This window comes from Bison bison, unplaced genomic scaffold (assembly GCF_000754665.1).
Source record: "Bison bison bison isolate TAMUID 2011002044 unplaced genomic scaffold, Bison_UMD1.0 scf7180017864322, whole genome shotgun sequence".
In the NCBI taxonomy this organism is placed as follows: Eukaryota; Metazoa; Chordata; class Mammalia; order Artiodactyla; family Bovidae; genus Bison; species Bison bison.
In genome coordinates, this window is record NW_011494894.1 from 6,099,025 (window position 1) to 6,125,168 (window position 26,144).

A 26,144-nucleotide genomic window follows, 5' to 3' on the forward strand; every position below is an offset into this window, starting at 1 on the left:
CATGGGGTCGCTGACGGTCGGACACAACTGAGTGACTTCACTTTCACTTTTCACTTTCATGCATTGGAGAAGGAAATGGCAACCCACACCAGTATTCTTGCCTGAAGAATCTCAGGGACGGGGGAGCCTGGTGGGCTGCCATCTATGGGGTCGCACAAAGTCGGACACAACTGAAGTGACTTAGCAGCAGTAGCAGTAGTTTTATTTAATTAAAAATAGACATTGAATCTGTAATTCAAAATTACTAAAAATTAAACTTGAGCTCAGTGAAAGCCCCTGAGTAGCATCTATTATGTGCATTTCTAAGTTTGCCATCACATTATTCTTCTACTAAAAGGAGTGATCTGGAATGATCTTCCAGAATGATTGAGGTGAAGCCTCAAGTTTATCTCATATCTGCCAGAATGAAAACAAAAATAATCTCATCTTTCTTCTTTTTATCCTTCTAAAAATAAGGTGGCAGTTGCTCCAATCGATGGGGTAGGAAAGGGGAATTGCCTTAGTGCTCCAAGTCTTCATGAGGTAGAGGGCTTTGGGCAAGTCAACCAATAACACCTATAGTATTGTGGTGAGAAGTGAGGGTCAGCCCCTAGACATGAAGTTCTCGGAGCTCCTTAGAGGAGGCTTATAATATTAGCTTAATAAAACCTGGTGAGAGTTTGCACACCAACTAGGAAGTGGTGTGAAGATCAAGAGATGTAGTGTTTCAGACTTAGGGAATGAACTTATGGTTCCCAGGAGGGAAGGATGGGGAGAAGGGATAGTTAGGGAGTTTGGGGTGGACATGTACACACACTGCTATAGATTAAAATGGATAACCAACAAGTACCTACTGTTACAGCACAGGGAACTCTGCTCGGTATTATTTGGCAGCCTAGGTGGGAGGGGAGTTTGGAAGAGAATGGATACTTGTATATGTGTGGCTAAGTCCCTTTGCTGCCCACCTGAAACTGTCATAACATTGTTCATCAGCTGTACACCAATATAAAATAAAAATTAAAATACTAAAGTAGTAGAAAAAAAAAAGAGAGAGAGACAGAGAGATAGAAAGTATTAGCCAGACTGGTAGGTTGACTAATCACTTTCCATCACAATATAGTGGCTGATGTTAACCGGGCAGAGGGAGAATTTAAGGCTAAATAGGCAGCACCAGGGGAAGGTCAGATTTTCTAATACTGGGTACCTTGACGTGGCCAAATGTTGGCGTGATACAAGGAAAGATCAGGTGGATCTTATCATTCTTTCCACTCCTCGAATGGTAGAATGACCTTTCAAAATGTGTGTCCTTGCGCCTACAGATTAAAAAAGGTCAGAATTTGTTTTTCTATCATGTGAAAGCATGCCAGGACATTTTGATTTCTAAAGGGACCATAAGACTGCACAATGCTTGTCACAGTGGTGTTAGGGAAGGAGGCTTTCTGAAGCACACTAATTCTACTCTGGAACACGGAAGCAAGTGAAGTGTGAGAAGCTGCTCTTGCCCTCCCTCCCTCCCTCTCTTTCTTCCTTCTTCTCTTTCTTGCCCCCTTCTTCCCTCCCTTCCTTCCTCCTTCCCTTCCTCCCTGCCCCTCTTTCTCCCTCCCTTCCTTCCGCCAGCAAATACTCACTGAGCATCTTTTTGTCTTGAGCATTTGCTAGGTTCTGAGAATCCAGTAGGATACAAAATAGATATGACCCCCACCTTCCTAGATGTTACAAGCCTAGTAATAATAAGAAAAAAAAAAGTTTGAGCTGTGTGTGTGAAAGATACACTACCAGAACATTATAATAGAAGGACTTGATTTAGCTTGGTCCAGAAGGAGAGATTCTCTGAAGAGTAACATGGCAAATTAGCCTTGAAGAACAAACACGTGGTCTAGAGCAAGATTTGGCAAGCTGTGACCTATAGGCCACCTTGGGCCACCATCTGTTTTCATGTAAAAACAGAGCCACACTGTTCACCCAGGTATCCTGTATTGCTTCTACAATACTCTGGTAGAGTTGAGTAGTTGCGGCAGAGACTATATGGCCTTCAAAGCCTAAAACATTTATTATTTTGTCTTTTACAGAAAAAGCTTGTTGACCATTTGTCTACAAAATACTTGAAAATAAGAGCTCTGATATTTAGTTTGACCCATGCATTTTCAAACAACGTGGGCCATAGGCCTTGCATGACTGAAACATTTGTGGGCACATTTTTGGGGGGGGAACATGATGGTGTATGTCTCTTCATGAAGTAGGATTTCAGCAAAAAACTTGCTCTGAAACTTTGCATAATTCAAGTGGATTTTCTCTTTGTGGAGAGTGTTATGACATGGTGACATGGAATCATATTATTTTGAATTCAAATACTGGCTTCATCTTTTAGGAGCCCCTCTTAGGAGCTGTGTTACTTACCTTTATTACTCTTCAATTTTCCATCAGTAAGAGAGAGGTACTTATAGTGCTGACCTCATGCAGTGAGTGTGAAAATCACATGAGATAATAATGCAAGAGAGTACTTAGTACAATGACAGACAGTAAATGCTGAATACATATCATACATTATAACTGTTTTTAAGAGAGAAAAATATTTTCATAAAATAACATGTCAGTGTTTGTAATGTCATCCCATAAACAGTGTTCACAGCTTTTCATCATTTTATTTTCTCTTCTAATAAAACACTTTTTTGTCATGATGACTGAGGATAAATGAAAGTGGTGACATTTAAGTCACAATTTTGCAATGTTTAAAGTTGATGTTACAATATTTTGAAATTTTCATCAAGTTTACAAAATTAATTTTTTTTTAAACTCTGGGAATCTGAGTGAGTTACCTACTCTGTCATCCCCATCTCCCTCTCCCAGTGCTACATTTAGGGCATGTGTACTTCCTAATGGTGATTCAGTCAGTAAAGAGCCTGCATACAGTTCAGGAGACCCAAGTTTGATCCCTGGGTCAGGAAGATCCCCTGAAGAAGAAAATGGCAACCCGCTCTAGTATTCTTGCCTGGAGAATCTCATGAACAGAGGAGCCTGGTGGGCTACAGCCTACGGGGTCACAAGAGTCAGACACGACTTAGTGACTCACCTACCATCACCACTTCCTGCTGAACTCCCCTGCTTATTGCCAACTGCCTGCAGCTTTTCACATCTGTGAATGCCCATCAAGGCGTATCATCCTCCTCTTTGCCCCTTCTGCCCACAATTCCAGCCTGTATTATCCCTGTAGCTATAATTCCAACCCCACTCGACACCACAGTTCTTGGGTTTAATTTCAACTATTCTAGAAAGGGCCTGTTCTTGTAACCTTTTCGTATTTTCTCTTCCTCTCTTTGTTATCTACAGTCCTTGTTCTGACCTGTCCACTGTCCTCACCGCCATCTCACCCTAATCCATTCTGCCCTAACGCTCTAGCTTTGGTTCCAATTCCTCATGCCTCTGACGTGCAGGGGCACGTGGGTGCTGATCACTGATCATCTGAAAAGCCGTGCGGTGATGGGGGTGCAGCGAAGGCTGATCTGATTGCCTTGTGTACACCCTGCTCAGCTGTCCCTTCACCTGCTCCCGGCCTTAGTTCCCAGATGAGCAGTGCTGGAGTTCTCACCATGCTGTTCAGGAGGCTGGCACCCAGCCCTTCCCTCACATGCCTATTTGGTGACCAGCACTCGTCCAACAGAAATTCAGTGAACATGGCAAAGTAAACCAGCAAATGCACCACAAGTGAGCGTGCTTACCCACCATGGTGATGGTTTCATAGCATCATAAAAATAAGCTTTGGCCTGATTACTTAGTCAAGGAAACATTTTTAAAAAGAGAACGAGTAAAACAGAAACAGGGTAGTGGGATGTAGCCAGCTTCTGCTTTCTGACCCTCAATGGTTTATTTCTATAGGCTACGTGGTTACCAGGGAAATATAAACATAGACTTGTGTTCTCAGAGACATCAGATGACGATGCCAGGGCTGGAGAGAACCTTGGTGATCGTGTGCTGCACTGCCATCGTTTGGCAGAGAAGCACACATGAGGCTGGGTGCCTACCCCAGGATCACGTGGAGGAAAAGCAGCATTGATAAACGTGGGTGGGCAGAGGGCCCAATTTGCAGGCAGCAGGCAGTTTTAGTGAACTACATGATTTTGGGGGACAAATGTCGTTTCCCCCTTTTTGTTTTATTTTAAATTTCTCTCATCTATCTGTCTACCCATATGTGTATATATACACATATGTCTTTTATAAATGCATAAACTGGGTCATATCATAAGTCCTAGGTTTTTTTGTTTGCGCTCTTCTTCCTATCCTCTTCATTTCTCTGTAAACCATATTAAAAACCCTGTATCATTCCATATTTTTTTCATATGCATACATACATTATAGGGTTTTTGTGGTCAGTGGTTTTTTAAAATAAAACTATGTAATACATTCTTTTCTGCCTTTTTTTTACTCGATAGGGCCTCATGGAAATCTATTCAAGTCACTTGACATGGTTATGATTCATTTGTTAAGGGCCATATGATATGTTATGGTATGGTATTCAACCATTCTTTTACTGATGGCCTTAACTTTGCTTCCTTGACCACTATAATCTATGGTTAAATAGATATCCTTGTGCATGGATCCTCATGTTCTTTTTTCTCTGAGGCAGTGTCCAGGAAGTAGGATTGCTAAGTTTAAAGCTAAATGTATTTTTAATTTAGTAAATACTGCCAGATTAATCTTAAGATGAATTATAAAAATTCACATTTCTATAGTGTATGAGAGCAGTCTTTTCCTTGCATCCCTGTCTCCAAAAGGCCTTTTTGCTCTTTTCCTGCTGTGTCAAGCTGATAGGGGAGGAGGGAATCTCCTTGAAACCTAGACTGCCCTTCTCACTGAGGGTTGGACACGACTGAACGACTTCACTTATACTTTTCACTTTCATGCATTGGAGAAGGAAATGGCAACCCACTCCAGTGTTCTTGCCTGGAGAATCCCAGGGACGGGGGAGCCTGGTGGGCTGCCGTCTATGGGGTCGCACAGAGTCGGACACGAAGTGACTTAGTAGTAGTAGTCTGCCCTTCCTTTGACTACCAGCGAGTCCAAGCTTATTATCCAGTATTTATCGGCCTTTTTAATTTACTTTTATGTGAATCACCCATAGATGCTCTTTGACCATTTTCATTCATTCATTCATTCTTTTGTTGTCTACCCTCCACTCTCTATTTTTGTTATTTTCTTATAAGAGCTCTGTGTAGATATTAACTCTTTTCTGTCTCTTCATTTAAAACATCTCCCTCAAATTCATCATTTATCTGTTGTCATTAACTGATAATATTGTCATTAAGCTTTAATTATGATATACTTTGCCATACAAAGATATCTTATTTTTATGCAGTCATATGTATCTTTTTTTTTTATGGCTTTTGGATTTTCTACCTTGGTTAAGATTTCCTCTGTCCCTGGATTAGATATGTAATTTTCCTTGATATATCTTAAAGTTTTTATATTGTTTTATTTTTAATGTTTAAGTCTCTGTGTGTACTAAGTTACTTCAGTTGTGTCCAACTCTATTTGCCACCCTATGGACTGTAGCCCTCCAGGCTCCTCTGTCTATGGGATTCTCCAGGCAGGAATACCAGAGTGGGTAGCCATTTCCTTCTCCAAGGCATCTTCCCAATCCAGGGATCGAACCTGTCTCTCTTATGTCTCCTGCACTGGCAGATGGGATCTTTACCATAGCACCACTTAGGAAGCCCGTTTAAGTCTCTAGCTGTTTGAAAATCATGTATATGTATGTATATTAGTGGATAATCAATTGGGCTAGCACCATTTATTAAATCTAACCTTCCCCACTAAATAACTGAATAAGCTACTATCTCTGTCATATAAAATTAAATATCTATATATATACATATATAATCTTTAGGTTATCTAAGTAGTCTCTTTTATTTCCCATTGATCTATTCATTCCCATGTTAATGCAATTTTGATTCTATTACAGTAGAATTTTCTTGTGTGTTCTTATATCTGATAAAATGTTTCCCCCTTACAGTTCATTTATATTATATTTTGCTTGATTACTTTAGGCATATCATCTTATTTGTGAATTCACATTCAGTGTAGCTAATTATTCATTAATGCCTGCTGGGATTCCAATTGGAATCACATTAATTTATAAATTACTTTAGAAAGTGTGAATTTGTTACATGTCGTATTCAGTGGAGGAGTTTAAAAACTCATTTCTAAAGACCAGATTCACACTGATGAGGGTAGACTAGAGTGCTGACAGCCAAGCCTTGTTTTGTTGCACTTTGTACCTATCGCATTTTTTACACCTTGCAGGTTTGTGGCTACCCCGTGTCAAGCAAGTCTATCGGCCCCATTTTTCCAACAGCATTTGCTCACTTCATGTCTCTGTATCACATTTGAGTTATTCTTTCAGTATTTCAAGCTTCTTTATTATTATGGTTATGGTGATCTTTGATGTCACTATTGCAAAAAGATTACGACTTATGAAAGTCTCAGATGATGGTTCGGATTTCTTAGCAGTAAAATATTTTTTAATCAAGATATATACATTTTTAAGACATACTATTATTGCACACTTCACAGACTACAATATATTGTAAACATACCTTTTATATGCACTGGGAAACCAAAGCAGTCACGTGACTCCTTTAATGGGGTATTTGCTTTATTGCAGTGGTCTGAAACTGAACCACAGTATCTCCAAGGTATGCCTGTAATGTATGCTTTTCCTTCCAAGTAACTTGAGGCTGAGGTTAGGATCCTGAGTGAAAGACAGGAAGGGAAGCTGCTAGCTGCCGTAGACAAGCCACTGAGTGCCAGACTCTGTCCTCAGTCCTTTGCATGGACCTCGTACAACACAACAGCATCTTGGTCACAGTCTGAAAACCCGGCGGCCTCTTGGACTTCAAAGTCCACTACTTTGTACTCTCTCAGAAGCCTTTATAACCCCTTAATTTTATATCCGCACCTAATATAAATCAAAAGCTCTTTCTGCAGGTTGATCTGAAGATTCTGTAACTCATATTTTAAAACAGGAAATGCTGTTTGGGGAGGACGGTTGTACATGCTCTACGTGTTGCCTCTTTGCTTTGAGTCATGCTCCTCCGTTTGCCTTGAACACCTTGCCACCAGCCACTCCTTAATCTGTTCTCGTCCACTTAGCTCCCTGTTCCAGGAAAACAGTCCCATCCCAAACCAGAGAGACTCCTTTCCCTTCTTAACTCCGAGGGCCCTTTGCTTTCTCTGATAGCATTTATCACACCCTTTATTGCCTTAGGGATAATTATCCTTTCTTTGTACCACTTTTACCAAATTAAGCATCGGCCTTGTGGCTGTTTGGGGTGCTGGGGATACAGTGGTGAACAGATGGTGGAATTATCTTATTTCCTACACTAAACTTCATGCCCCCGAACCAAATCTTATTCCCTTCTATTCAGAGAATTCTTCACAGTGACTCATACATAGAACATGTTCAACCAGTGTTTGGTGAGAGAGTGAATATGTGATAGGGATTAGGCCATGAGTGCAATGATTCTGGTTGAAATATGATTTTTCTTGGTTCTGCATCCGTCGTTACCACTTTTTTTCCTACTTTAAAATTTTTTAGAATATGCGTATTTGTTACTTTCCCTCCAAAATGTCCTTGGTCAAATTGTCCCTCATTTGCTATGATTGAAAAGTATTTTAGTCACTTTAGTCATGTCCGACTCATTGTGACCCCATGGACTGTAGCCCTCCAGGCTCCTCTGTCCGTGGGATTCTTCAGTTAGAATATTAGAGTGGGTTGCCATTCCCTTCTCCAGGGGATCTTCCCAACCCAGGGATTGAGTCCAGGTCTCCTGCATTGCAGGCAGATTCTTTACCATATGAGCCACCAGGGAAGCCCTTTGCCAGGATACTATATTTTAGGTGCCATAATAACCACTGGGGATAAAATAGGGATTAAAAATAAACTTACATCATTAAAATTGCTGTTTAAAAATGGAAGTTGGGTCTATTTTCTCAAGATAGCATGTAGGCACAGTAATTGTTAATCTAAAATTATAAGCTCTAACTTGTAAAACAGGTAAAATACATTTAATGTTTGATACCTATATTTAAATTGACAAGTGAGTGAGCATAACTGAAGATTCTTGATTGGTGGACTCAGTGGTCATAATTAGAAAAAATACGGGAATGAATCAGAAATAATCAGTATTCCCAATCCTTGATCCTGAGGAGTAACAAACTTCTTGAAGAGTGAGTACTTCCAATATAACCCAATTTTCTTTTCTATTGTAATAAAATAAACATTTATTTTGGGCTTCCCAGGTGGTGCTAGTGGTAAAGAGCCTACCTGCCAGTGCAGGAGACATAAGAGACATGGGTTCTTCTGGGTTGGGAAGATCCCCTGGAGGAATACTCCAGTATTCTTGCCTAGAGAATCCCATGGACAGAGGAGCCTGGGTGGGCTGTGGTCCATAGAGCTGCAAAGAGTTGTACACAACTGAAGCGACTTAGCACACACACAAACATGTATTTTAAATTTAGACCTTTAATTGTCCTGCCCAATTACTTACCAGTCAACTAGGAGCATGTGTCTAGATGAATACTTATACATTAATTTAATTAGAAACTGTGAATTTATGTTGATCAGGCTTATATTTATTTATTTGACAAATATTTCTTGAGTACATACTATGTGCCAAGCACTCTTCTAGTGACTCAAGATACAGCAATAAGCAAAACAAAGACCTCTGTTCTGTGACACTTATGTTCTAGTTAGGGACCAATGGTGGAGATGGGAAAGAATCCAGAAATACAGTAAATCAGCGAGTTATAAAATATGATAATAGGTAATAGGTACTATGGGAAAATAGTAGGAATGATTAAGAGAGTTTAAGAGCGCTGAAAGTGAAGGAGTGAGGGAAGGCTGCAGTATAAAATATGGTTATATTAAATATGCACAGAATTAAACAAGGAGAACTACACCTAGCCTAAAACTTAAGAAATGTTGAGTTGTAGAGTGCTATCAGAGGAGATTCAAAAATATAAGTGTGGGGTTGAAAAATAAAAACTGAAAGGAGTATTAGAGATAGTTGAATTACTCAGCTTAAAAGAAAAGGTTGGGGACGACACAATAATGACCTTCTGAGGGTGTTTCCAACTCCACTGAAGATGCTACTTACAGAAATGTTCTCAATTGTAACGTGAGGAATGCAGGTCACCCATGAGAGAGAACTGCCTGAGAACAAGAACTCTCGTGTTCTCAAGTGTGATATATAGAAAGACTGAGAGAATGTCTTCCGAATGACTTAAACTTGATTAATTTTGATTTGTAAACCCATGCATGAAATGTACTAATTAGTAAATATTAGCCTTTACTATGATTAATAATGATCATAGATCTGGAATAATTTATGTGATGTTTCAGTTATTAAATAAATAAATGCTACCCTACTAGTAAAGAAATGAACTAGACATTAAAAGTCCACTCTAGTTCTATGGTTCCATCATGTCTTCTGTAGTGGTAAAAATACCATTAAGAACTGTGAATACTCAAGATATATTTGCTTATAAGTAAAACATCAAATGACCCTGATGCTGGGAAAGATTGAGGGTAGGAGGAGAAGGAGGTGACAGAGGATGAGATGGTTGGATGGCATCCCCAACTCAACTTGGACATGAGTTTGACCAAACTCCGGGAGATAGTGGAAGACAGGGAAGCCTGGTGTGCTGCAGTCCATGGGGTCACAAAGAGTCAGACACGACTTAGCGAGTGAACAATAGCAACAGCACATCAACATAAGAAATGTGCACACATGTTTCTCTCTCTCTCATGCATTCAGAAGCTTTGGTATTTCCAACACAGGAATTGAGGCTTTCTTTTTATTTCCTCTTTCTCTGTTTTACCATAAGGGAATTACATCATCGGGTCGATTCTTCCAAATATGTTCCATGAAATGAATTAATTACATCATGTAATTGAAGTCTATAGCAACTCCTGAGACTGTCTACAATAGGAACTGGAGACACCTAAATCCATCAAGCATTTTAGCTGTTTTTTCTTTTTTGGTGCAACATAAGAGAAGGGTGAACAATTTGCTGCTACAAATATAGCAGATCGTTGCAAGGCTGTATCCTGTTTGGAAATGATCTCATCTAATATGTCCGTTGGTGGTTAGCCACGCTAAGCAGAAGTATTATGATATGGCTCTGTTGTTAGAGAACCCTCCAAGTTAAAGCCACAAGGATTCCTCACTGCCCATAGAGCAGGGATTATGAGTGAGATATATTGTCAAGGGTCTTCAACTCTAATCTTAATCCATATGGGACTTGTTGTAAATCATCTTATTTCTTATTTTTGTGCATTATTGTGCTCCTAGGATTGTTCTAGTAGATGAACTGTCTACGTATGTAACGAGAAATTATAAAGTCAGGTTTCTTCCTTCTCTGTTGATTTAGAGTAGGAATACATTTGAGTACATCTCCTTTGTAATGATGCTGCTTGAATACAGTTTGGGTGTGCCGTGGTCCTCTCCCTTTTATTGCCTCCTTCCTCTCTCCCCGTTCAGATAAATAATAGAACTTAAACCATGAACATGCAGAGCCCTGCAGTCTAACGTGATGGCCACTGGCCACATATGGCTACTGATCACTTGAAATATTGATAATCTGAAATAAAATATGCTGAAAGTGTGAAATAATCACTACATTTCAAAAACTAAGTATGAGAAAAAAAGAATGCAAGCTGTATCATTAATAATTTTTAAAATAATTTTTATATTGCTTACATGTTTTAGATATATTGGTTTAAATAAAATATATTATTAATCTTAGCCCCCCTTTCTTTTTACTTTTATGATATGGCTACTATAAAATTTTAAATTGCATATGTGGCTTTCATTATATTTCTACTGCACAGCGTTGGCCTAGTCTCTTTGCCCTCCCATTTTCCTTTCTCTTACCTTCTCTTAAGCCTTTAAAGCCAGTGTTGATTACTTTCTGCAGCCCAGGGAAAGATTAGCTGCTTGGTGTGTGTACACATGTGTGCATACATGTGAGTGTGTATGTGGGGGGGTGGGGCTGGTAAGGAACAAAGGATGGAAGAGAAGGAAGCTGTTTGAACCAACATCAGTTTGAGATGTCATCACTTAAAGTGAAAGTGAAAGTTGCTCAGTTGTGTCCGACTCTTTGGGACCCCATGGACTATACAGTCCATGGAATTCTCCAGGCCAGAATAATGGAGTGTGTGGCCTTTCCCTTCTCCAGGGGAATCTTCCCAACCCAGGGATCGAACCCAGGTCCCCTGCATTGCAGGTAGATTCTTTACCAGCTGAGCCACAGCCACAACGGAAGCCCAAGTGAGGAAGGAAGACTAGCAGAGCACAGTGTAGTTCCCTACCAGGCAACTTTATTCTTTGTTTCATGGTCCTTTCTGGTGATCAAGGTCTTCTACTAGTGTTCAGCCTACGTTCTGTGAGAACTGTTGCATCTGTAATGTATTTCTTTAAAAAAACAATTAATGTATTCATTTTTGGCTGCACTGGGTCTGTGCTGCTTTGCATGGTCTTTCTCTAGTTGCACTGAGTGGGGCTACTCGTCGTTGTGGTGCACGGGCTTCTCATTGCTGCGGCTTCACGTGTTGCAGAGCACAGGCTCTAGGTGCACGGGTTTCAGCAGTTGTGACACACAGGCCCAGTAGCTGCAGCTCATGGGCTCTAGAGCAGGGATTCCGTAGTTATCGCGAATGGGCTTAATTGCTCCTTGGCTCGTGCAATCTTTCTGGACCTGGGATCAAACCCCTGTCCCCTGAATTAGCAGGTGGATTCTTATCCACTGTGCCACCAGGTTAAGTCCTGTTGATATATTTCTGATGCATCTATGGAAAGAGATGCACTCCACGTCCACCTGCTCTTCTGCCATCTTGGGACTACTGTTTTTGTTTTTTTTAATCTGTTCTTTGTTTTAATAGAAGTTGAAGCACTGGGACAACAAACTCTTCTGAATTCAAATGTAGAGATACAAAGCGCAGAAACGAACACACTTTTAAGAATTATCATTGTCATTGCTTTCCTTAATCAGCAGAGATAATCAAGAACTGACCTATATCCCAATTGATTGTTCTGATTTGGATAAAGGATATAATGTTTTGTTTGGTAGCACTTCATAAAAGAAATTTCTGACTGAGACAGAATCTTTTAATGATCTTATAGTTTGTACTTAAATAAACACCCAAACTAGTATACTGTTCCTGGAGAACTGGAAGATTTTGTAAATCGAGATGCTTTTGTTAAAAGTTCTGAGATACCAGGCAGGTTCTACTTTTTCAAGGGAAAAGAAGGATGTTTTAGAGACCAAGCCCATTATGACTTAAGTTAATGATTCTACATGAGACAAATCAATTTAACTGTAATCTTGTCATAGATCATGAAATGGCAAATGTGTATTTTCACTGTTTTATTGGCTTAATTAATTAAATACCCAGGTGGTGAGCTCAGTGGTAACAACCAAAAACTGAACTGTTATTTAGGTTAGTGAAAGGGGGAAGGGGAGGATCCAGAAACGAAGACCAGTACTAGCCAATAGAATATGTAGTGAAAGCCACACATGTAATTTATTATTTTCTAATAGCTCAGAGAAAGATGCATTACTTGCGAGACAGAGAGAAGGTGTAATGGGAAGATGAGGATAAAGTGGTCTCGCAGTTGGAACTTTATATCCCTAGGTTGGAACACTGTCATGGAAAGCACTCTCTGAATGTTGATAAACTAACTGTTCTTGTGGCTTATCGTAGGATTACACTGTTTCATAGCTGAAAAAGGAGACCTGACAGCCTCCCATTTCAAGCGAGATGAATTAGGCTGAAAGGAGCAAAAAGTAACTCACCTCAAGCTCCGTAGCCAAACTGGCAGAAGTGGAAATAGCCCCCCAGTTTGTATTCCCCTCAGGCAGTTGCCCTCACTGTTCTGTGCTGCCTCGGAATTATTGAGTCCTTCGTTTCTTTGTTCCTTGGTCTGTTCAGAAGAGAATGTGGGGCCAGGCATGTGCTGTCAGGATATGGCAACGAATGTGCCAGTCCTCGTCCTCAAGGACCGTATGTCATCCTGTGAGGCTGTTCAGCTTTCATGGCAAACAGAGGATGGTAATAACACTCTAAAGGGTATTTGTGACAAGCTCAAAGGGCTCTGAGAGGTAAGAGTTTTCTCTCCATTTATGAAGAGAAGACACTTGAAGGAGTCAGCAGAGACCTGAGTGAACCACACTCAACAGTATGATTCAGGAGAGGACAAAAAGCATGATCTCTTCTGCTGAAATCACACTGAAAACTGCTCGATGGGCTGCATGAGGAGCCAGGCTCGAGTTCCACCCATCCTGAGGGAGAGAAAGGCTGTTCCCCGCATGTCAGTTAAATGTAATCTACAGACACTTCATTATGGACCCTGAATGTTGGGATCATGGAACGTGCCACGATTTGGCAGCTGCTCTGAGAATTTAAGAGACAAACTGCCACAGGACTCTTTGGACTCTGGAGAGGCCATATTGTTCATGGTCAAGAGAGGACTGGTAAAACAAGCAAACAATCAAAAAAGTCTCTTGATCAGCAGGTATCTTCCTAAGGCTAATCATACAACATTTCATGAAGTTTGAGTCACAAAGTTCCCATAACTCGTTTCCCATTTCCTATGCATTCCTTTCTGGTCATTGCTTCTATGGTGTATATATTGCTTAATCAGGCTGTGTATGTGATTTTTATAACCTGGGTTTAGCAATTAAAATTTTCCCCAAACTGCTTTTCCACAATGTGTCTAAGTCATCGTAACTGTTATTTTAGTGACTGCATAATATTCAATTCAGTAATCCTATCATGTTTTGCTTAAACTCATCATTAGCTGAGCTATTAAACAAGCTGCTCCTTGGAATTTACTGATAATGATTGTGAATGTGTAAGAGTTTTCATAATAAAAACACATATTTGTGTGGCTTGTTGATAAATTGTACCCAACTCTCTTGTGATCCCATGGACTGGTAGCCTGCCAGGCTCCCCTGGCACGGGATTTCCCAGGCAAGAATGCTGAAGTGGGTTGCCAGTTTCCTTCTCCAGGGAATCTCCCCAACCCAGGGATTGAACCCACGTCTCCTGCATTGGCAAGCAGATTCTTTACCACTGAGCCACCAGGAAAGCCCCCAAACACATTTACCCTAAGTATAAAGCCACATTAAGTGGGTCATTTAGTGGGATGGTATATGCTACCGTGGAGTCATAGGCCTTCAGCCTCCCCAATAGCAAGATGCTTTCAAAGTGTTTCTTGGCTTAATTTTGCCAAGTTGATACGTATCGTGGGCTCAGCTAACCCAGAAATGAAAAAGAACTCTGTTGGCAGCACTGGCCCTTCTTGTAATAGGTCAGGAATGTGGACACTGTTTTTATTGGTACAGGACTGCTGAAGTTCTTAGTTTTCATAAAATGATCTGGTCCCTAAGAATCTGAGGACTAAATTATATACTGACCCTCACCAAACATAAGGAGGAGACCATGGATTAGCTAGGCTCCCCTTCTTTAATTTTTAAATGGAGGGTAATTGCTTTACGATGTTGTGCTGGTTTCTGCTATGCAATAATGTAAATCTACCATTTCCGCTCCCTCTCGAACCTCCCTCCCACCTCCCCTCACCCCTCTAGGTTGTCACAAAGCCCCAAGTGGAGCTCCCTGTTGGGCTCAACTTCTTAATCAGGACCAGATAATGGGTTTCAGAAGTCTGTGACTGCCATCTGTACTTCTTAGGAAGGGAATGGAGCATGGGTCAACTTTGTTTTTTAGGCCTTTGGGAAAATGTTATATTTTCCCAAATATCTCAGGAAACTTAGATATTTTATCCTCCATAAAAGTAGTTACAACTTCTATTGTAGTTAGAACTTTTAAGTAAGGTTAGGTCCCTTTTGATACTGAGTCTGTATGGGAGCAAAAAATTATTTTCTGCATAGTATTTTAGCTTTCATTTGATGACCTGATAAAATGAGTTATGTATTCATCTGACCTTGGGCAATGACTTAAACTTCTTTGATTTTCAGTTTTTTCCATTTTCTACCTGGGAATGATTACATCTGGCTTGCCTGTCTCATGAAATTGCTGTGAGAATCAAATGAGATGTAAACTGTAACATCTTCTGACAAGTGCAAGGTGGATGCTATTATTAATCACTGGTGATGATTAATGAAGATGATGAAAATCCCCAGATAACATCATCAGGCAGCAGTACACTCTGTGGATGTGCCAAGCTAGGATGCTAGCTAACACCAGTGATTTGTTGCCTAATGTAAACCTCTTCCTTTATCTGTGGAAAGATGCTTCTACAGATGTGAGTAAGACTAGGCAAGGTGTTCTGAACTCACAATGTCTTGCATAGAATCGGCCAGGGAGAATTCCTCTGGTATTTTGGGCACTGCAGTGACAAAGTATACCAGGTGTAAACAGGTCACTGTAAACAGGTCAAGTCATGTCTGACTCTTCTGTGACCCCACGGACTGCCAGAACTCCTCTCTCCATGGGATTTCCCAGGCAAGAATACTGGAGTGAGTTGCCATTTCCTTATCCAAGGGATCTTCCCAGCCCAGGGATTGAACCTGAATCTCCTGCATCGGCAGGTGATTCTTTACACTGTGCCAACAGGGGAGCCCATGTAAACAGTTGTTTCCAGGAATAAGAGAAAGTGTCATCAAAAATGAAAGACAAGTGTGTAGCTAGAGAAGCATCTTCCCCATGCATCTGAATACTCAAGTTTAGGTTTTGCCTGCAGGGATTAAGCCACACAACTCCCCACAGTATCAGTGAGGGACACCTGACCCGGTTTCCGTGGTCTGAGCTGAAAGATTACCTGAGTGTGTACACAGTCACAACAGCCTGTAAGCAAGCATTATATGGTGTACTCTTTTAAAATTCACATTTTAAAGAAGAAATTAGGTTTCATTTGTTTTGCTTGGATTTGGGGGGATGTAATTATTTTTTCCTTCTGAGGCATTTCAGCATCGTCTCCACAAACAGTCATTAGAAGATTAGGAAACAGTTCTGCACTTACTGTCTTAGAATTACAGCTCTCACCCATATAAAGCCGTAGATGTTTGCCCTGGGCAGAGAGGAAATGACTGATTTTGTCTTTGTTCTCTTGGTCTGATTCTGTTCAGGTATCTTAGATACATTGGGTGATAGACGAACGCTTTCAAGGCCATGGAGGGCAAATTCAATGAACCTAGCTTCAAGGCATAGAGTATCTTCCCAGTATTTGCAAAGAATAAACCTTGCAAATACAATGTTGTCTCCTCCCTTATCAGGAGTTTAATTATACCATCCTTATCTTGGGAAGAGATGAGAGCATAGGTCATTTTTATTTCTTTAAGTCTTTTAAAAAATTAAGATAAAAAAAATGAGATCATATGTCCTAAAGAAGGCTGCCACAGAAGATACAGTCCACATAGCCACTGTACCAAAAAAAGGAAAATGAGGTTCAACTAGGGTTACATCTGATGATATATGTTCAGACAATGATAACTGCTTCTGAAGTGAATGGGGGTTCCCCTCCATGGGTAGAGTTCCAGTCATGTGAGAAGATGTTCTTACGAACCTAAAGTGCCTCCTTATCCACATACCTTTGGTAAATCTTCATCATAGTACTATTTTTATACATCACCTTTAGTAAGTAGAAAGGTTCATTTGTATTAAGTGAGCAAGCAGTTGACAAAGGGGATTTTTTTTTGTTTTATTTATTTTTAATTGAAGGATAATTGCTTTACAGTATTGTGTTGGTTTCTACAAAACATCAGCATGAATCAGCCATAGGTTTACCCATGACCAAAGGGGACATTTCTTAACCTGACAATGAGAGAAAGCCATCATCAAAACACTAAGCATTCAGGAGCCACAACCTTCCACTGTATCTCTTGCTTCTATGTAATTTGCTTTCTCAAAATCTGGTCGGCAAACCACCTGAAGAGCTTGTTTAAATTCAGATTCCTGGGTACAATCCCAGACCTGCTAAATTGGAATCTCTGGGGCAAGGTCAAGAATCATATTTTTAACAAGCACTTGAGGTGATTCTTCTGTTTGAGAATCATTCCCTTCATGTTGGGTAAAGAAATGGTTCTCAAGAACGTGTGCCCTGGACCTGCAGCAGCAGCCTCACCTGGGAGCTCATTCAGTCAGTTCAGTCGCTCAGTCGTGTCTGATTCTTTGCAACCCCATGAATTGCAGCACGCTAAGCTTCCCTGTCCATCACCAACTCCTGGAGCTTGCTCAAACTCATGTCCATCGAGTTGGTGATGCCATCCAGCCATCTCATCCTCCGTCATCCCCTTCTCCCGCCTTCAACCTTTCCCAGCATCAGGATGTTTTCCAGAGAGCCAGTTCTTTGCATCAGTGGCCAAAGTATTGGAGTTTCAGCTTCAGCATCAGTCCTTTCAATGAGTATTCAGAACTGATTTCACAGCATGAAAAGGGAGCTCGTTAGAAATGCAAATTCTGGGGCCCTAGAGCAGACCTGCTGAATCAGAGACTCTGGGGTGGGGCCCAACATTCAGTTCATTGAGCTCTCCTGGGGATTCTGATGCTCAACAAAGTCTGAGAAGCACTGAGATGAATACATCCATTTCCTTCAGAAGCTCTTTACAATAGTAGGGGAAAGACTTATTAAGAGAATCTGATTCACTTGCAATGCTTGGTTTTTGTTTATAATCAAGAAATCTCAGTTTAGAAGGAACTTTATAAAGAGACTTAGTCCAGCCCTCTCTCTGGTATTTGAAACCCTCTCTCCCTCCTTTTCTCCCTTCCTCTCTTCCTTCCTTCTTTCCCTCATTTCTTTTCTTTCTTTTCCTTTCTGATGTGCCAAACACTCGACCAGGTATTGAGGGTGCAGATGAATGCAAAGAGCAGTCTCCTGTCCTCTTAGAGTTTACAGTCTTGGAAAAAAAGGCGTATTTAAATAATTACACTAACAACTATGAAATTTTAATTGTTCTAAGTGCTATGGTGAGAAGGTACATGATGTCATGACAGTGTGTAATAGAGAAATTTAAGCAAGTCTGTACACCATCTGCAGGGTAACTCAGCCCCAATCGAGCACTTCATCTTGAAACTTTTGACAACTTATTGGAGCCTGTGTCACTCTTAAGTCTAAATGTTAGAAATTTTGACTCAGAGTACTGACTCAAAGTATTCTAAGTACTCTACTTTGGACCATGCTATCCTGACTCTAGTATCTGAAATCTACACAGAACAAATCCAGTCCTCTTGTACATTGCAGCTCTTACAGAAAATGATTTCTTCCGTCTAGGTTTTTTCTTGCCAAGGATGTGAGAGTCCTCATTTAGTTGGTCTTCTTCAGAAGTACTCCACCTTTTTTTCTTTATTTTTAGCATTTTAAAAAGATGTTGTGTTGCTCAGCATGAGCTGGAAGTATACAATGATAAGCTCAGAGGAGTGTATCTTAGAATCTATCATTCTAACCATCATTGTAACCATCATTGTCTTTGATATATTCTACACTCCTGTTGTCCCACCTCACCTGCTCTATGTTTCACTGAATCACACCACTGACTTGCACTGAGCTCACAGTTAAGTGAAACCCTAGGGTTACCTAACTATCTCTGTCTGTCTTGTCTATATATTACCTTTTCCAAGTAATTGAAAATCATTTCCTCTAGGATGTCCGGAGAAGGCAATGGCACCCCACTCCAGTACTCTTGCCTGGAAAATCCCATGGGTGGAGGAGCCTGGTAGGCTGCAGTCCGTGGGGTTGAGAAGAGTCAGACACGACTGAGCGACTTCACTTTCACTTTTCAGTTTCATGCATTGGAGAAGGAAATGGCAGCCCACTCCAGTGTTCTTGCCTGGAGAATCCCAGGGATGGCGGAGCCGGGTGGGCTGCCGTCTATGGGGTCTCGCAGAGTTGGACACGACTGAAGCGACTTAGCAGCAGCAGCAGCAGCAGCTAGGATTTCTATAACATCAGCCCTTTAACCAGCACCCATCATTCAGGCTGTTTCACTACTTCATTATGTTTATTTGCATTATCAACTAATCCAAGTTTCTTCAGTGTGTCAGTCAAAATTATGCAAAACTCTTAATATTTGCTTTGCTAAAATCTAGATACAGGATGTCTCCAAAGCCAATGGTAGGTATTCTACCAACATAATATGTCTATCTAAAGTAAATGAGGTTAGTCTGTCTTCACTTTTTTTAGTAATCACCACTTCCTTCTATGTGTTAATAGTCTTATAATAACTGACAAGTCAAAAATTCATGAGATGTACCCCTTTCAGCTGGATGAGGAATGCAGTTTTTCTGTGTGGTTAAGACATTCTATCAAAACAAAGGAAACACCTTTCTTTCCTTAGTTTAAGAGGTCTTTTATATCCTCAGGGTGAGTTCTTGTATTATTGTATCTTGTATTATATTTTTGTACAGTAGTTTCACCTAGAGTAACACCATTATAATTCATCCTGGGGTCCCTGGATCTTCAGGATATATACATTCCTTCTTGGCTTATTCCGCTTCTCTTTCTAGCAGGTCTGTGCTCACTAACACAGTATGATTTGGCCAGTAGATGTAGATGAATATTTTAGTCTGGCAGTTTACAAAATATGATTTAGGGATTTCTAATTAATCCCGGGGCTAGGTCTCATACTGCTACTGCTGCTATGTCACTTCAGTCGTGTCCAACTCTGTGCGACCCCATAGACGGCAGCCCACCAGGCTCCCCCTGTCCCTGGAATTCTCCAGGCAAGAACACTGGAGTGGGTTGCCATTTCCTTCTCCAATGCATGAAAGTGAAAAGTGAAAGTGAGGTTGCTCAGTCGTGTCTGACCCTCAGCAACCCCATGGACTGCAGCCTTCCAGGCTCCTCCATCCATGGGATTTTCCAGGCAAGAGTACTAGAGTGGGGTGCCATAATTTTATTGGGACAGATATCATTCATTTTTAATTCCAATGAGGGGGTTTTATTCTGTTTTAATAATGCATATCACATTATAGCCCTCAAGCCGCTCACTAATTAAATGAATGCTTTGGACTAAATGATCCCTAAGGTATAATCAAACTCTAGAATTATATGATTCTAAACTTTGAGGTGGAAATAAAATTTACAATAATTCTTAAGCCACAACACACACACACACACACACACACACACACACGACCTGTGCATATAAAACTGATGAAATCTGAATAAGGTGGCTAGATTGCATCAGTGTCAATTTCCTGCCTGTGATGTTGCACCATAGTTTTACAAGATATTCCATTAGGGAAAACTGGGTGAGGATATATTGAATCTCTCTGTATTGTTTCTTATAAAAATGTGAATCTATGATTATATCAAAATAAAAAGTTAAAAAAATAAAACCAGAGAGTGTTATAACAGGATATTGGAAGCAAAGAGGCCTTGTTTGTCTATCTACTAGTTTAAATAGATTAGCTAACTTTTCTGAAACTCAGTTTCTTTGTCAGCCTTAAAGTGGGAATATGAATTCCTACCTAATGGGATTATTGAAAGAATTATAGGAGATAGTGTGTGTAAACATCTCCTATGGTTCATACTCCATGACAGAATTAAAAAAATGTTGGTTCCTTTCCCTCCGTACTGCTTCTCTGCTCTGGAAAAGAAAATAGGACAAAACAGCCTTGCTGCAGCTCTCCTAAAAAAAGACGACATATGACCTGAAGCTGAAGACAGTTTAGAAGTATACATTACTGAGATGAGCCCATAGCAGTGGAGTGAGTAATGCCGTTACATAACTTGCACAAATCACCAGGCAGATTGGCTAACATGGCTTGGCACAGTTTACCGATGAAATAAAATAACAAGGCAGCTTCCAAACCCAGCTCGAGTCAGGGAGTCCCGACATAGCAGCCAGAGTCAAAATCCAGAATGACTACATAGGCCTTGGAGCTTTGGCGTTTCAGTTGACTCAGACGTGCAGTAAATCTGTATAAGTGGAAAAAAAAAAGCGATTTCTCTCTGGCTGGCCCCATGAATAATTGTTCCCACGGGGCCTAGAGGAGCTTTCTTTCCCTTGCAAAAATTCATAATCATGTCTCCCAAATATGAGTTTTCCATGCAGCTGCACAGATGAGAACTAGGAAGAGACTAAGGAAAATAGACATGTCTTAGCCCTGAGGATATGATTGTTGACTGAATGGCCAAGATGTGTCTCCCATCTGTCTCCTAAAATGTTTAGAGTTTCGCAGGCCTCTGTCCTCACCCTTGATCTGATGAATGTTTTTGTCCGTGAGTTGGATAGAAACGTAGAAGGTAAGCCCACCAAGTTTTCAGATGATACTGGGGTAAATGGGAGTCTAAAGACAGAATTACAATTTTTTTAAATGATTATGGCAGGCTCTGGGGCACAAACTCATTATAACAAGTTGTAATTTAATCAGGGTAATGTTAAAGCCTGCACTTCAAAATCAAAAGCAGAAATACAGGTTAGAAAAGGCTTAGATTGACAAGGTGTGATATGAAAAAGTTATAGGGGTTTTATTGGACTATGAAAAAGGTATGAGCCAAAAGTATGGTGTGACTGATGAAAAAAGAGGTTAGGGACCAGAAAGAGGAACATAATCTTTCTACTTTACATAATTTGCAATGGATAGACAGTATTTTTTGTAGTGTATTCAATCATGCTCTAAATTTAAGAAATACATTGATAGATTCAAAATGGTCACTAAGAGAAGGAAGGAAAAAGGAGGGCCAACTTCTAAAAAAATATCCCTAAGTTATATTGTTTAAAAGATGATTGCAGGAAAATGAGAATACTCAGCTATCTTTTAGCTACCATGTGGAAGAAGAGTAAACTTGTCTATTTTGCTCTGAAAGGCAGAAGCAGGATTAATGAGAGTTTGTGGAAACAGATTTTGGCTCAGCAGAAGGAAAAATTTTCAAATAATTACAACAGTTCAGTGACAAAAAAAAAAAAAAAGACTATTTCATTACATTATGAGCTTCCTGTCACTGGAAATAGTCAAGCTATGGCTGGATGCGTGTCTGTCATGAATTCTGAAGGCTCCCAGCATTGAACAAGAGCTCAGGCTGGGTGACCTTTGGGATCACTTCTAACTCTCATAGTCTGTGATTTAAGTGAGCATGAATGCCAAGGCTGCCTGTGACATGCCAGAGGCACTTTTTCAACTCTTGGCTCTGATTCTGACCAGCTGTGTGACCTTCAGCTAAGAAATTAACCATTTCTTCTTCCAGTTTCCTTGTCCATAAAATGAAGGAGCTGGATTTAACCATGCTTAAGTTCTTCTCAGCACATCTGTGTCTTTGAGCATCCTCTTAACTCATGCTGGAAAAGTTGAGTTTGAGTTGATGCCTGCCATCTTTGTGAGTCATCTTACAGGAAGAAGGCTGAAAGACCAAAAGCCATTGTTGATCCTGGGGGCCATTGAACTAACTCTCAATTTCTTGTTGGCAGGGGAGTGGGTGATTGTGATCCTGGAATTTGTTCCCATGGGATCTGTGGCAGGAAGTTGATTAAATAACTGATAATCTGGTTTCTTTCAAACACCTGTACTTTCTGGCTGAGTTCAGCAATGCCTCTGCAAGCAGCTTAGAAGAAATGAATATCATATGACCCTTGCAATGTAGCTCTGTCCTTTACAAAGCAAACCTTTGTTCTTTATTTCCTTAATGATCTGGCAGTTTCTATTGAACTTTGTTTATAATCATGAGAACCAGTATCCATAAAGCAACTTATTATGTGGCAGGTACTATTCTAAAAGTTTTATATAAATTAATCACTTTATAAGCTAAAAATCTAATGATGAAATCAGTAATTAGACCCTTTTTACCATATGGAAAAAGAGTAGTTAAAATCCGATCTAAGTCTGCCTTAATGGTACAGTCCAAAATGGAGATTCATGTCCTTATTCTTTTAAATTTTATTACTACTGTTCAATGACTATAATTTCCTTTATGGTCCATTTGATTACTAATACTTTTCTTCTCTGCCTATATTCAGGTGCTCCATCCTGCACCATTACTACATTCTAGCTCTTCTGTTTCTTCTTTGACTTCTCTCTGACTCCACATCTTGCCTTCAAATCTCATTTCTTCAGTTATGTTTTCCGAAGACCTTTGTAAAATCAACCATCAGTGGGAGTGTCATAGTTTTTTTTTATATATAGATATACATGGTATTTACTGGATTTCAGATTCTTTCTTCGGTTACTTGGATCAGTTTGAGAAGAAATAAGTAAATTTATGCTTCTTGTAAGGACCTGAAGAACTTAAACCTCATTTGTAGGCTCATGGGTCTGGCAATTCATCTAAGTACCACATTTTCTTCCATCTCTTTGTTTCCTTAGGCTGGAAATGAAAACAGCTGTTAAAAATAAGAGCTCATGAGTCAGTTTTGAATCTCAATGTAGTAATTACAGTTTCCATCTCAGTTGGTATAGTTCCAGTGTACTGAGTCCCATATCACAGCCCCTTGTTGTCAATTTTATACCAAAATCTTAATTTGTGTTTTCCAAACCCTTAAGGTTAAACACTAAATCAATTGCCAAACCAAGAAAAAATAATAACAAAGAAGAAAACGCTTCAATTTAAAAACCTGATTCTTGGGACATGCCCTTTTTCTGAATTAGATTTTAACCAGTCTTTCTGTTGATACTAGAAATGTCAGTTACTCTTCCACATTTTTGAATGTGGACCTTCTGAGCGTCATGGTATCCTCATTGTGAAGAATTTTGCTCATGCTCTTACAGAGGCTATTTCTTGAGTTGTAGTTTCTCTTTTCCAAGTTCCTGAGGCTTATGACCTAGTAAGCCAGTCTTGAAAGAGTCATCTACAATCTATTAATTGATTGTCCCCCTTTGAAGCAGATTGATCCTCTAAATTTAGGTTCTTTCTGCTCAGTCCCCGAATCAACCACTGAGTCACTGACTGAGCACTCCCATTGGCTAAAGCTTTGAAGGTCCCCCCAGCAAATCAGCTGCCTTCAGCTAACCAATCTAACATCACCCTATGAATACAGAGCCTATGCTCTTGGCAAAAGAACTTTGTGTCCTACTGGGGAGAAGCAGAAGATAGGATACTTGGCCCTTTCAGTCACTTCACTTCGCCCACTTTATTTCCCTTTCCTAAGTTTTGATTTCTTTATTGCTAGATTAGATTATTTCTAAAATTCACTTCCTTGCTAATATTCCTATAAATGGTTATCACTGTATCCTCCATGAGCTAGTTTTATGTGTTGAAAATATTCTGGGTTAGTTTGGGCTGCTCCAACAAATATCACGGTCTTGGAAGTCCAAGACCAAGGCAGTGGTAGTTCTGGTGTCTGATGAGAGAGAGAGACAGAGGAAGGAAAGCGAGGGAGTAAGCCTTTTCTTTTTTTAAAATTGGAATATAGCTGCCTTATAGTACTGTGCTAGTTTCTGCTGTACAACAAAGCAAATCAGCATACATATGCATATATCCCCTCCCTCTTGAACCTCCCTGCCCACCTATATCCCACGCCTCTAGGTCACCATAGAGCACTGAGCTAGCTCCCTGAGGTAAACAGTAGGTTCCCACTAGCTATCTGTTTGACATATGGTACTGTATATATGTCAATCCCAATCTCCCAATTCATCCAACCCCTCCTCCCCCTCCCCTCATGTCCACATGTCTGTTTTCTATGTGTATGTCTCTATTTCTGCCCTGCCAATAAGGAGATGGCAACCCACTCCATATGCTTACCTGGGAAATCCCCTGGATAGAGGAGCCTGGAAGGCTACACTCCATGGGGTTGCAAAGAATTGGATACAACTTAGCAACTAAACAACTATCATTTTTCTAGATTCCACAAAAGTATGTTAATATATGATATTTGTTTTTCTCTTTCTGACTTATTCACTCTGTGTAACAGACTCTAGGTCCATCCAGGTCTCTGCAAATGACCCAGTTTTGTTCCTTTTTGTGGCTGAGTAGTATTCCGTTGTGTATTATGTATTTGGCTTCTACGTCCACCGTAAGGGATCGACCCCTTCGTGACCTAATTACTTCCCACAGCCTCCATCTCTAAATATCACATTTTGGGGATTGAGGTGTTAATATATGAATTTTAGGAGACACAAGCATTCAGTCCATAGCAGAAATTGAGCATATTTGCATGCATGGAGTGATTTGTGGAATTCTGGGAAAGCCATTCAGCACACTTAAAAACCCTGTACCATTAGGTGTCCATTCCTTTGTGGTAGGATATTACCTCTCAGATAGAATACCTTTTAAAAATCCAATGTGTTTGGAAAGGCAAACCCCAAAACTAATATGTGAGGCAGTGTAGTGTGGTGCTTTGAAGTAGGTTCTTGAATCAGACTGCCCAAGTTCATTTCCTTATTGGTATTTGATCTTAGGCAATTAATTGAGCTCTCTGTGTTTTCAGTCTCCTCATCTATAAACTAGAGATGATAATAACACTCACTTCAGAGGGTTTTGTGAGATGTCACTGACATATGTAACATACCTAGCAATAACAGTTTCTTACTGTATGTTTTAACAATTATTATCCTTCATTTGCAAAAATCAGCCTTTTATACTGATGTCATTTTGACAAAAAGTTGGTATCAGTTGATTTTTTTGGGGGGGAACTAGGAGGGGTCCCTTGGTTACATGAGGCACTTTAAAGAGTAGTCTGCTTTACTGAGGTGTTACAGTTGGTGGCATAAAGCCACTAGACCTGGATGTCTGAGGGAAACATTTACAAGAAGGATACATGGGGATAGATAAATGGTCATAACCAGCATGTCTAGTAACTGATAGAGTTAATCAGCTGGTATAATGAGGAAGTCATGTGATATACACCTGAAAGTTCGTTTTCATTCATGCAAATGACCTTTGAGGTTTTTTGTTGTTGTTTTATTATTTTTTTAATATTGTTTTATTTATTTGACTGCGATGGGTCTTAGTTGTAGCACATGGGGTCTTTCGTTATGGCATTTGAACTCTTAGTTGCAGCACATGGCATCTAGTTCCCTGACCAGGGATGGTACCCCAGCCCCCTGCAATGGAGCATGGAGTCTTAGCCACTAGATCACCAGGCATGTCCCTACCTGCAAAAGAACTTTGAATTCAGTACTTAACTTTTTTGTGTCTCATAATTCTATTCCTTGTAATACTCAGGTAATGGTCTCTGAACCATGGAAGAATATTAAATTAAGAATGTTTTCTTTG

General features: G+C 40.1%; 1 protein-coding gene across 1 annotated transcript in view; it reads left to right on the forward strand.

The window, feature by feature from the left end:
- FAM129A (family with sequence similarity 129, member A) overlaps positions 1–26,144 on the forward strand; it is a 185,004-nt gene that overhangs the window by 126,822 nt on the left and 32,038 nt on the right. The window lies entirely within an intron of this gene.